This window comes from Cervus elaphus, chromosome 6 (genome assembly GCF_910594005.1).
Source record: "Cervus elaphus chromosome 6, mCerEla1.1, whole genome shotgun sequence".
Classification (NCBI taxonomy): domain Eukaryota; kingdom Metazoa; phylum Chordata; class Mammalia; order Artiodactyla; family Cervidae; genus Cervus; species Cervus elaphus.
In genome coordinates, this window is record NC_057820.1 from 48,347,123 (window position 1) to 48,357,716 (window position 10,594).

The following is a 10,594-nucleotide window of genomic DNA, read 5'->3' on the forward strand; positions in this document are numbered from 1 at the left end:
TCTGGAGTGGAGTGTTAGTTGCTCAGTCCTGTCTCACTCTTTGCAAACCCACAGACTCCTCTGTCCATGGAATTCTCCAGGCAAGAATACTGGAGTGGATTGCCATTTCCTTCTCCAGAGGATCTTCCCCACCCAGGGATCAAACCCAGGTCTCCTGTATTGTAGGCAGATTCTTTACTGTCTGACCTACTGGGAAGTCCCAGAAACAGATCTAGTGGTGAAAATTTACCGCAGTCATGAAGAGGTGTGCCTTTCTGTGAATTTCTGGGGGGTGGGGGTGGGGGGGAGACGGTTCTTATAGTGGACTTAGGAGGATCAGCTCCAATAGCCCAGAGCCATTTTTCCAAAGCCAAAGTTTTCCAGACTTTGCCATTCCCCGAATTCTTCATCTGTGAGTGCAGCTGCCCTAGAATTCCTGGTCCCCAAACCACAGCCTGGATTGTGTGGGCTGGGCCACTAGCCTAGTCTTTGGCTCGAGGCAGCTCTTGAAACGAGCTAGTTACTCATGTTTTCAAATAAAAGTCACCAGCCATCTATTACTAGCAAAGTTGTTATAAGCAAACTCAGGAGGAGTGAATTTCACTTGACACACTGATTCAAAACGAAACTCTTTCATCGGAACCGCCCGGAGATGAACGTGACGTTATACACATACAAACCTGAAAACATTAAAACGCGCCAGCTTTGCTTCCCAGACAGCAGAGGCCCAACAGCTCCTGTGCTTGGGTTTATCTGAAGGACTGAGAGCCTCCGGGAGATGTGAGAAGTGGGGCTTCTCCCATTTGTTTCCTTCTAGCGCCCCCTGGTGGAAACTCGTCCCCAAACCGAGCCCGGCCGCAGCCATGCGCACAAGCCCAGAGGTGGAAAGACCAGCGCGGCTGGGAGAAGGCGGAGCAAGCCTTCATAGGAAAGAACGAGAACATCAAATAAAATGAGAAGCCCAACTCCCTTATCCACGAGAGACGTGCCAGTTCCTAAAGGTCACAGAGATTACGCCGGGATGTGATGCCCTTTTCCTGATTTGCTGGTACAAGATAGATAATTAAAGACATTTGCTGGGGAATAAGAAGCAGATGAAAAGAACAGCGCAGATGTAAGCCTGGGAGAGGAAGCTCTGATTCCTTCCTGCTATAATCCTCAACCCTGAGTATAACCTTCCAGCAGGCAAATAGTCATTGTCTGTCTCTGGGGAATTTTAAATTGTCTCTGGCAAAGGCCAGATGTGCATGAATTTCTGCCTAAATTGGAAATTTTACGAAGGCGCAAAAAGGCTTTCAATTTTACAAAGGTGCAAAAAGGCTTTCTCTTTGCAGGTTAATGAGGAAAACAGTTCAAAGAATAGCTTCTGTAATCACCGTGGGCATGTGGCAGTGACTTCACTGACTCACTCACCTGAAAGACCTGTGATGCTGTAAATAGAAAATGACCGTGAATCCAATAATCATTGTCATTTACTTTGGCATGAATCAACACTTTCAGTCTGTAAACAGAGATGCAAGGGTCTTGAAGAGTCATGCCAAACAAGGATCATGTTTGACTTCTACAGTTTGTTTTTCACTCTCTCATTGATAATTCACCAGGCAGCAGCTAGTTGCTAGCAACTGTTTTCTGCAGAACTGGAACCATAAACAAGGCAGAGGTGGGCCTCCCTGCTCACAGCTGTCCTTGGCCTTCAGCGGAGATAGAACAAAACCTTATCGTAATTAAAGTCATGGCAGAGTGGTATCTTTATTTGAAGGCAGTTGTCTTTACTATTGAATGAGGACAAATATTTTTTTAATTGGAGTATAGTTGTCTTACAAAGTTGTGTTAGTTTCTGCTGCACAGAAAAGTGAATCAGCTATACATATACGTATATCCCTTGTATGGATATTGGATTTCCTTCCCCTTTATGTCACCACAGAGTATTTAGCAGAGTTCCCTGTGCTATACAGTAGGTTCTCTTTAGGTATCTATTCTGTACATAGAGTACCAATCTCCCAATCCATCCCACCTCCCTTCCCCCCTCCCTTGTTATACATGTTTGTTCTCTACATCTGTGTCTATTTCTGCTTTGCAAATCAAATGAATATTTCCGAAAAATCGTCCTCCTAAATTCCAGGCTGCAGAAGAGAGGAAAGATAACTGAGAGATTGTTGCTGGATTTATAATCCACTCTGCTGGTGTGTAGTCATGTGGTATAAATTCAGTGAAGAAGGCAAGGCCTTTCCCTAGTCCCCAGATATCATTTTTGCTGACAAATACCAGCAATTTCCCTTTGAAAGCTCTATATATTTAATTTAAGGAAAAGACCCCGAGGCTGGGGAAGATTGAAGGCAAAAGGAGAAGCGGGTGGCAGAGGATGAAATGGTTAGATAGCATCACCTTACACAATGTGGGTGAGCCTCACCTAATCAGTTGAAGGCCTTAATGGCGCAAAGACTGACCTCCACTAAGCAAGAAGAAACTGGGACATCAGCCTGCCTTTGGACTCAAACCGCAGTTCTTCCCTGAGTCTCCAGTTTGCTCCGTTGGATTTTGGACTCACCAGCCCTCATATCTGTGTGAGTCAATCTTTCTCTCTCTCTGATCACCTTGATAAATGTGAGTGTCATGCTTACAAAAATGAAAATGCCTTTAAAAGAAGCATTGCAGTACATGTTTACTGATACATCAATTTACTGTCATATCATTTACACCTCACCAAGAATACGAGGCTCTCTGGAGAGCTGTTGATAGTGGGAAGTGGGCCCGTTAGCGTCCTGAGTGGGGTTGGCAGGGTAGAGAGTGGATTCAGCACAGGAGCTGGGGCTGAAGCTCAGCTTTACCCTGCCTGGCCTTCCTCCCTTCCTGTCCTCAGAGGGAGAACCACAGTCTGCTTCCATCTGCAAACACACAGCACATGAACGAGTTCTAGGAAGCTGAGTGATGGGAAAGGTGGGAAATTAAATGGCTAACTGCTCTGTTCTAGACATTCCCCTTTGCTATCTTATGCAATCTTCTCATCCACAAGGAGAGGCTCATCGACTCCACCAAGCTGTGTGGGCTTACATTTCTGCTTGGTTTCTTTTAGGTGTGTGGCTTTGGACAGGTCACCGCGCCTCTCTGTTATTCCATTTCTTCTGTGCACTGGGGAGAATAATATTCAGTTCAGTTCAGTTCAGTTCAGTCACTCGGTCGTGTCTGACTGTTTGTGACCTCTGTCCAAAACCAACTCCTGGCATCCACCAGGATGTCCATTGAGTCAGTGATGCCATCCAACCATCTCATCCTATGTCGACCCCGTCTCCTCATGCCTTCAATCTTTCCCAGCATCAGGGGCTTTTCTAATGAGTCAACTCTTCGCATGAGGTGGCCAAAGTATTGGAGTTTCAGCTTCAGCATCAGTCCTTCCAATGAACACCCAGGGCTGATCTCCTTTAGGATGGACTGCTTGGATCTCCTTGCAGTCCAAGGAACTCTCAAGAGTCTTCTCCAACACCACAGTTCAAAAGCATCAATTCTTCGGTGCTCAGCTTTCTTCACAGTCCAACTCTCACATCCACACATGCCCACTGGAAAAACCATAGCCTTGACTAGACGGACCTTTGTTGGCCAAGTAATGTCTCTGTATTTTAATGTGCTGTCTAGGTTGGTCATAACATTCCTTCCAAGGAGTAAGTGTCTTTTAGTTTCATGGCTGCAATCACCAGCTGCAGTGATGTTGGAGCCCCAAAAAATAAAGTCTCTTCACTGTTTCCACTGCTTCTCCATCTATTTGCCATGAAGTGATGGGACCAGATGCCATGATCTTAGTTTTCTGAATGTTAAGCTTTAAGCCAACTTTTTCCACTTTCCTCTCTCACTTTCATCAAGACGCTCTTTAGTTCTTCACTTCCTGCCATAAGGGTGGTGTCATCTGCATATCTGAGGTTATTGATATTTCTCCTGGCAATCTTGATTCCAGCTTGTGCTTCTTCCAGCCCAGCGTTTCTCATGATGTACTCCGCATATAAGTTAAATAAGCAGGGTGACAATATACAGCCTTGATGTACTCCTTTTCCTATTTGGAACCAGTTTGTTGTTCCATGTCCAGTTCTAACTGTTGCTTCCTGACCTGCATACAGGTTTTTCAAGAGACACATCAGGTGATCTGGTATTCCCATCTCTTTCAGAATTTTCCACAGTTTATTGTGATCCACACAGTTGAAGGATTTGGTGTAGTCAATAAAGCAGAAATAGATGTTTTTCTGGAACTCCCTTGCTTTTTCGATGATCCATCGGATGTTGGCAATTTGATCTTTGGTTCCTCTGCCTTTTCTAAAACCTGCTTGAACATCTGGAAGTTCATGGTTCATGTATTGCTGAAGCCTGGCTTGGAGAATTTTGAGCATTACTTTACTAGTGTGTGAGATGAGTGCAATTGTGCGGTAGTTTGAGCATTCTTTCAGATTGCCTTTCTTAGGGACTGGAATGAAAACTGACCTTTTCCAGTCCTGTGGCCACTGCTGAGTTTTCCAAATTTGCTGGCGTATTGAGTGCAGCACTTTCACAGCATCATCTTTTAGGATTTGAAATAGCTCAACTGGAATTCCATCACCTCCACTAGCTTTGTTTGTAGTGATGCTTCCAAAGGCCCACCTGACTTCACATTCCAGGATGTCTGGCTCTAGGTAATAATAACATTAATAATAACAGTATTACATTATTATTACAGTAAGATCTTACTATTACACATTGAAATAGTGTAGGGAGTGAGTTGTGTTTGTGTGTGTGCTCAGTCGCTCAGTCATGTCTGACTCTTTGTGACGCTACAGACTGTAGCTCCATGAGGTTTCCCAGGCGAGAATCCTGGAGTGGGGCGCCATTTCCTACTTCAGGGGATCTGCCGGACCCAGGGACCAAACCCGTGCCTCCTGCATCCCCTGCGCTGGCGGATTCTTTACCAGCAGTGCCTCTCCCGTAGGGGGTGAAGTAGAACATGATCATGAGATCTTACGGTAGCACCTGCATATGGTAAAGGCTTTGTTGGTAGGAGTGGGGAACTGCCTCTCTTAGAAGGTAGGTTTTATTACCAACATTTTCCAGATGAGTTTCCAGAGTAGTTGCCCCAAATCATATTGTTGCTACAAGAAAATGGAGCCATGATGTGAATTCAGCTGACTCTGACCCTGATGAACACTCAGCTCCGTATCTGTCCTAACACAGAAAAAGACATTTGAACACCAGTTTTACCATTTCATTTAGCATCTCTTGGATTGATGTTTGATTTCAGATAAACTGCTGTTTCTTTTTCTTCCCACCCTCCTCCTCCTTCTTCTTTTATTATATCTGGAACAAAATGTTAGACTCATGACCTACTATAAGCTCTGGAAGCTGTCTTCTTCAGCCTTACTGTTCCAGTTAGTCAAAAGGACGTGGTTAACCTAGCTTTCTCTGTGGCCAGCATCAAGCTGTGAGACACCGTGTAGTAGAGTGAGTTACTGAGAAATAGAGCCTAAATGTAACGTGATGGTGTAGAGACCAGGAAGGTGTTGACATGACTGGGCGCCTTCCTGGGCTCAGCTCCTCGAGGGGCCTTTCCTATCGAAGTCGGCCCCATGTGGGAGGGGGGTTGGCCCTCTTCCTTCCACACTGCCAAAGGGTGGAGCAAAGCTGGCTCTGTCAGAGGTAAGAAAAGTGCAATTTAATGGATTTTCAATCTGTTGCTAGGCAGCATGTCTTCAGGGCCCCGTTGGAACCAAGAGTTTTCCTGACAGACCTAGGCTCACTAGAGCCCTACTACAGAGCAAAGGGGATGGAACAGATGCGTGGATGCGGCTCTGCTGTTCCCTTTGAGTGTGGGACTCCTCCCTAAGACCCCAGGCTCCAGGGGAAATTGCCCTTGCCCTCACCTTAACCTAGCCCTACACCCTAACCCTAACTGATACCCTAACCCTATCCCCAAGAACCTAACCCTAACCTGACACCTGAACCCCAACCCTGATCCTAACCCCATACCCTAACCCTAACCTGACAATCTAACCCTAACCTGACCCCCTAACCTTAACCTGGCACCCTAACCCTAACCCGACCCCCTAACCCTTATCTTACCCCCAACCCTAACCTGACACCCTAACCCTAACCCTAATGCGTCACCCTAACCCTAACCCGACACCTTCACCCCTCACCCTCACCCACACCCCTAACTTCTAAACCCTAAGCCACAATGTATCCCACACCCTAAGCCACACCCTAAACCTAACCCACACTCTCCCCCACACCTTACTCACACCCTCAACCCTAGACTTACCTTTTGAGGTACTACCTGCATCATCTTCAATTTTGGCACTTCTCATGCATCACAAAAGACAAGGGAGTCATATTTCAAACGTGGATCCAAGACCCATTAACTGCACAACAAGAATATAAACACTGTAAACACATCATTTAAATCACTTGCACCACCAAATACCTCTCCACCACATATCCTATCAATAACAGTGGGACAATATGTATGTCATACATATTGTAACATTGCAATCTAATACCCAACAGTAATCTGGGTAATTATATACACAAGATATATTTAAACCATAAATATTTAAACAAATTTCAGTTTTTATGATGGTTTCAACCCTCACAAAAGGAGGATTAACAGCACGTTTTTCCACTAGGATCCAAAGCATTGCACCAAATGACAGTACAAATGTCATGCTCATCATTGACAATGAAAATCTTAATTATGACTGTCAGAAAAAAGGTCAGCATGGTTGCTCTAACAGATTCTTCAGTGTTCCAATACAAGTTCCCCCAAATCCATAAAGAAAGACATACGCATCAGTTCAACTCAGTTCAGTTGCTCAGTCATGTCCGACTCTTTGCGTCCCCATGAATCGCAGCACGCCAGGCCTCCCTGTCCATCAGACGTATGCATAGGAAACTACAAATTGAAAGCAAGTCTCTTCAGATAAATATTGGACATCATCTGTATTAGCGTTTAAGGCATAAACAACTTTAGACATTCTTCAAATTCACAGAATGACAATAAGAAAGTATGGCTACACACAATCCATTCAGTTTTATAAACTACCAATGAATAACCTCACAAGGAATTTAAAAAGAAATGACCATTTCAAATGTCGTTTTCAATATTTAATAGCTTTGATCTATGAACAAGACTGTAAGACAGAAAATTAAACAAGTATGACCGAAATAAATGAAGTAAGTCCTCAATAGATATGAAAACGTCCCATGGTAGTGAAATGAATTAACATACTTATTAGGGCTTTAATGCACAGACACACCTCCAGATTCGATGTGATCAGAATTAATATTTGGCAAAAAATACAAAAGCTGATTTTAACAGTCATATTATTTTTCTTTGTACTCCTAAAAAGTAAAACAAACTTGAAAAACAAAATCAAACTTGGAGACTCACATTTCCCAATGTCATATGTCAGTATGCAAAGCAACAGCATGTAAAACTTTGTAATACTACCATTAACATATGCATTTAAATGAAATCGGATGAAATACCCCCAAATAAACACATACTTCTAGACTCAAAGTTTCACAAGGCAGATAACATTCAATTAACGAAACTGAGGGTGTAACAGGCAGGAATGCCAGACGTCTCCAAAGGGAGGAAATAGGCTGCAGGTGTCAGACGTCTATTTTTTATCTCTCTCTTAAGAGGCAGGAAGAAACAAGCTAGTGTTATCTTTTTTCCCCTTCTTGATACAAATTTAAAAAGAGGTTTTCTCTTAAAATTCTGTGTTGTTATAATGACACCTGGTTCCACCTGAACTTAACTTTTCTCAAACCTTGGGCTAACCAAGGCATTTTTCTTATGGAAATGTTTGCCTTAAGATATGTTAATGTACTATGCATTTACCCTAGACTCTATCTTCAAATCGGTTCTGCCTAAAGGCTCAGAACTGACTTGACAAACCAGTATGTTTTACTCATACCTTGTTCTCCTAATCTGTGTTAATGAAGCTATATATTTGCTTGGAAATCTGCCTTTCTCCAAGATTCATGTCAATCGTTTTATGGCCCAGGATGACTCACCTGGTGCCATTGGTATCTCCATGTATCTTGTGGGTGAGGGGCCTGCTGCCATTCTCTGAGCTTTGAGACACTTCCTTTCTCTAATTAGTAGACTGCTAGTAGCTATATAACATCCAGCTAAATACTAGCAGGGGGCACTCTTTCTGCCCCCTTCTGATGTCTATGTCAGAAGCTCTTTTATACTTTAATAAAACTTTGTGACACAAAAGCTCTGAGTAATCAAGCCTCGTCACTGGCCCCGGATTGAATTCTTCTCCTAAGGAGGCCAAGAATCTTGGCATCTTTCGCGGTTCGGCAACAACTTTTCAAAACAATGGTCTTTTCAAAAAATGATGATAGAAAAAAAAAATGATGATAGGTGATGAGTATACACCTGCATACAAATGAAATGGGGCCCATATCTCAAACCACATAAAATTAAATCTTCCCTCAACATAAATATAACACAATCAGCCCTCCATATGCATAGATTCTCCAACTATGAAGTCATACAAATATGGATGTAAAATATCACAATAAATTCCAAAGTTTAAACTTTTAAAAGTGGTGAATATTGACTTTCACCTGCTGGCACTTCTTTACATGTCATCTCCATTATTTCAGCTATTACAATGAATCATGTGTTATGCTAAGTCACTTACATCGTGTCCAACTCTTTGGGATCATATGGACTAGGGCCCACCAGGCTTCTCCATCCATGGAATTCTCCAGGCAAGGATACTGGAGTGGGTTGCCATGCTCTCCCCTTCAGGAGATCTTCCTGCCCCAGTGTTCAAACCCATATATCCTATGTCTCCTGCATTGGCAGATGGGTTCTTTACCACTAACACCACCTGGGAAGACCCAAGACACATGAACATCAGTGGATTTGGGGATCCACGGGGCATATACAGAACCATGCCTCAAAGAAAACTGAAGAATGACTTTAAAATCTCAAACAAAACATGAGTATACGTGTTCACAACCTTGATGTAGCAAGGGTTTCCTCTATCTGACAAGTGCCGTGGACTGATGAAAGACTATGTGAAGAACACTTCAAAGTCGATTTGGCAAACACAGCCTAAGTTGGCTATATTTAGTCCTCAAATGAATAAGAATGTCATTAGTAGTGGTGGTTTCAAATAAGTAGCATGTGAAGCTGTTTGCATTTATTGTGATTCGCAGTATACCACATCCACAAATTTCAGTAGCATTTGTGCAAAAACCATACATTTCTCAGTGGAAGCTTCTACATGGGTTGTTGGGATCAGAGCTCTAACTCATACAGGCATACTTTTACTTTTAGAATGATCCTGCACAATAATCAAACAAAAGACTGGATTAACACCTAGATGTTGTTTGAGCTCTGTACTAAACAATTTTAAAGCTAGTAGATGGAGTGAGCTGATGAGGAAGACTACCAACGAGCCATGTTCTTCAACTTGGTCAAACTGCTGATGGTCATACAAGTTGATGAAAAGTTAAGCCTGTTGTCATTAAATCAGTTTAAAAGAAATAGAATAATAAAATGAATTAGTAAATCTTGTTTTCTTAATAAACATTGTATTATTTCTGCACAGCTTTTTTTTTTTTTTACTGGTATTAATAGAATACCTTAAATAATAAGGTCACAGTGAAAAAGATTCACATTCTATATCTATTCACATCTATAATTGATGCCATAGCTGTTTGATACTATTGCTTGAATGAACACAACTTATGTGACTTCACAAACTACAAACACTACCAACATGATAGGTATTAAAATACCTTGAGTGACATGAGCGTTAAGAATTAGTAGAGTTGCTTTCATGAATAATGACAGTATTATTCACTCTAGCCATGGTACTGGAATCTGTACATTAACACCCCTGCAAAGGAAACTCAAAGGATAGAGTAATACTAAAGGAACTTCATAACTATAAATTTAATCCTACTGTAATCATTCAACATTGCATATTTTCTTTTAAACTAACTTTCATATTTGGTCTACTCTAATCTCTTCTGTGTTCACATTATGCTATACTTATTGCTAACAGTAAAAATACCATTGGAGCTCTAATTAATTTTTTTTTTACTTGCAATACTAGTGATAGAACCAAAGGCGGATATCTACATCAAACAGGAGAAATGTAATGGAAACTAAACAATTTTATGTAATAATATTGCTGTGCTCATATACAGTCAAATGGACATTCAAAAGGACATGATTTTTCTGAATGTTTATTTCAGAAAGTTAGAATTGGATGACTGCAAACAATAAAACTAATAATACATTAATACATAATGTTAATAATATACAGTTGGTCTTTCTTTTTCCTATTCTACCACAGCTAGCTGACTGGAAGTCAGTTTTAGTAACTACTACTAATATAAGACCCTCATCAATAAGTGAAGATATATAGGAAAATCCATAATATATCTAAAAAACATCAAAGATAAAGTGATGATAAAAAAATACAGTGACATCTTAGTTGCTATAAAAAACAGGATGATTATGAAAGCAAAGCCCGTGATCATGTACAGGCCATGGAAGCCTGTGACTGTCATGAGTGTTGCTTTCTTCTTCATCTGAGGTTGTAAAAAGTGCTTTGTAAAATCCTGA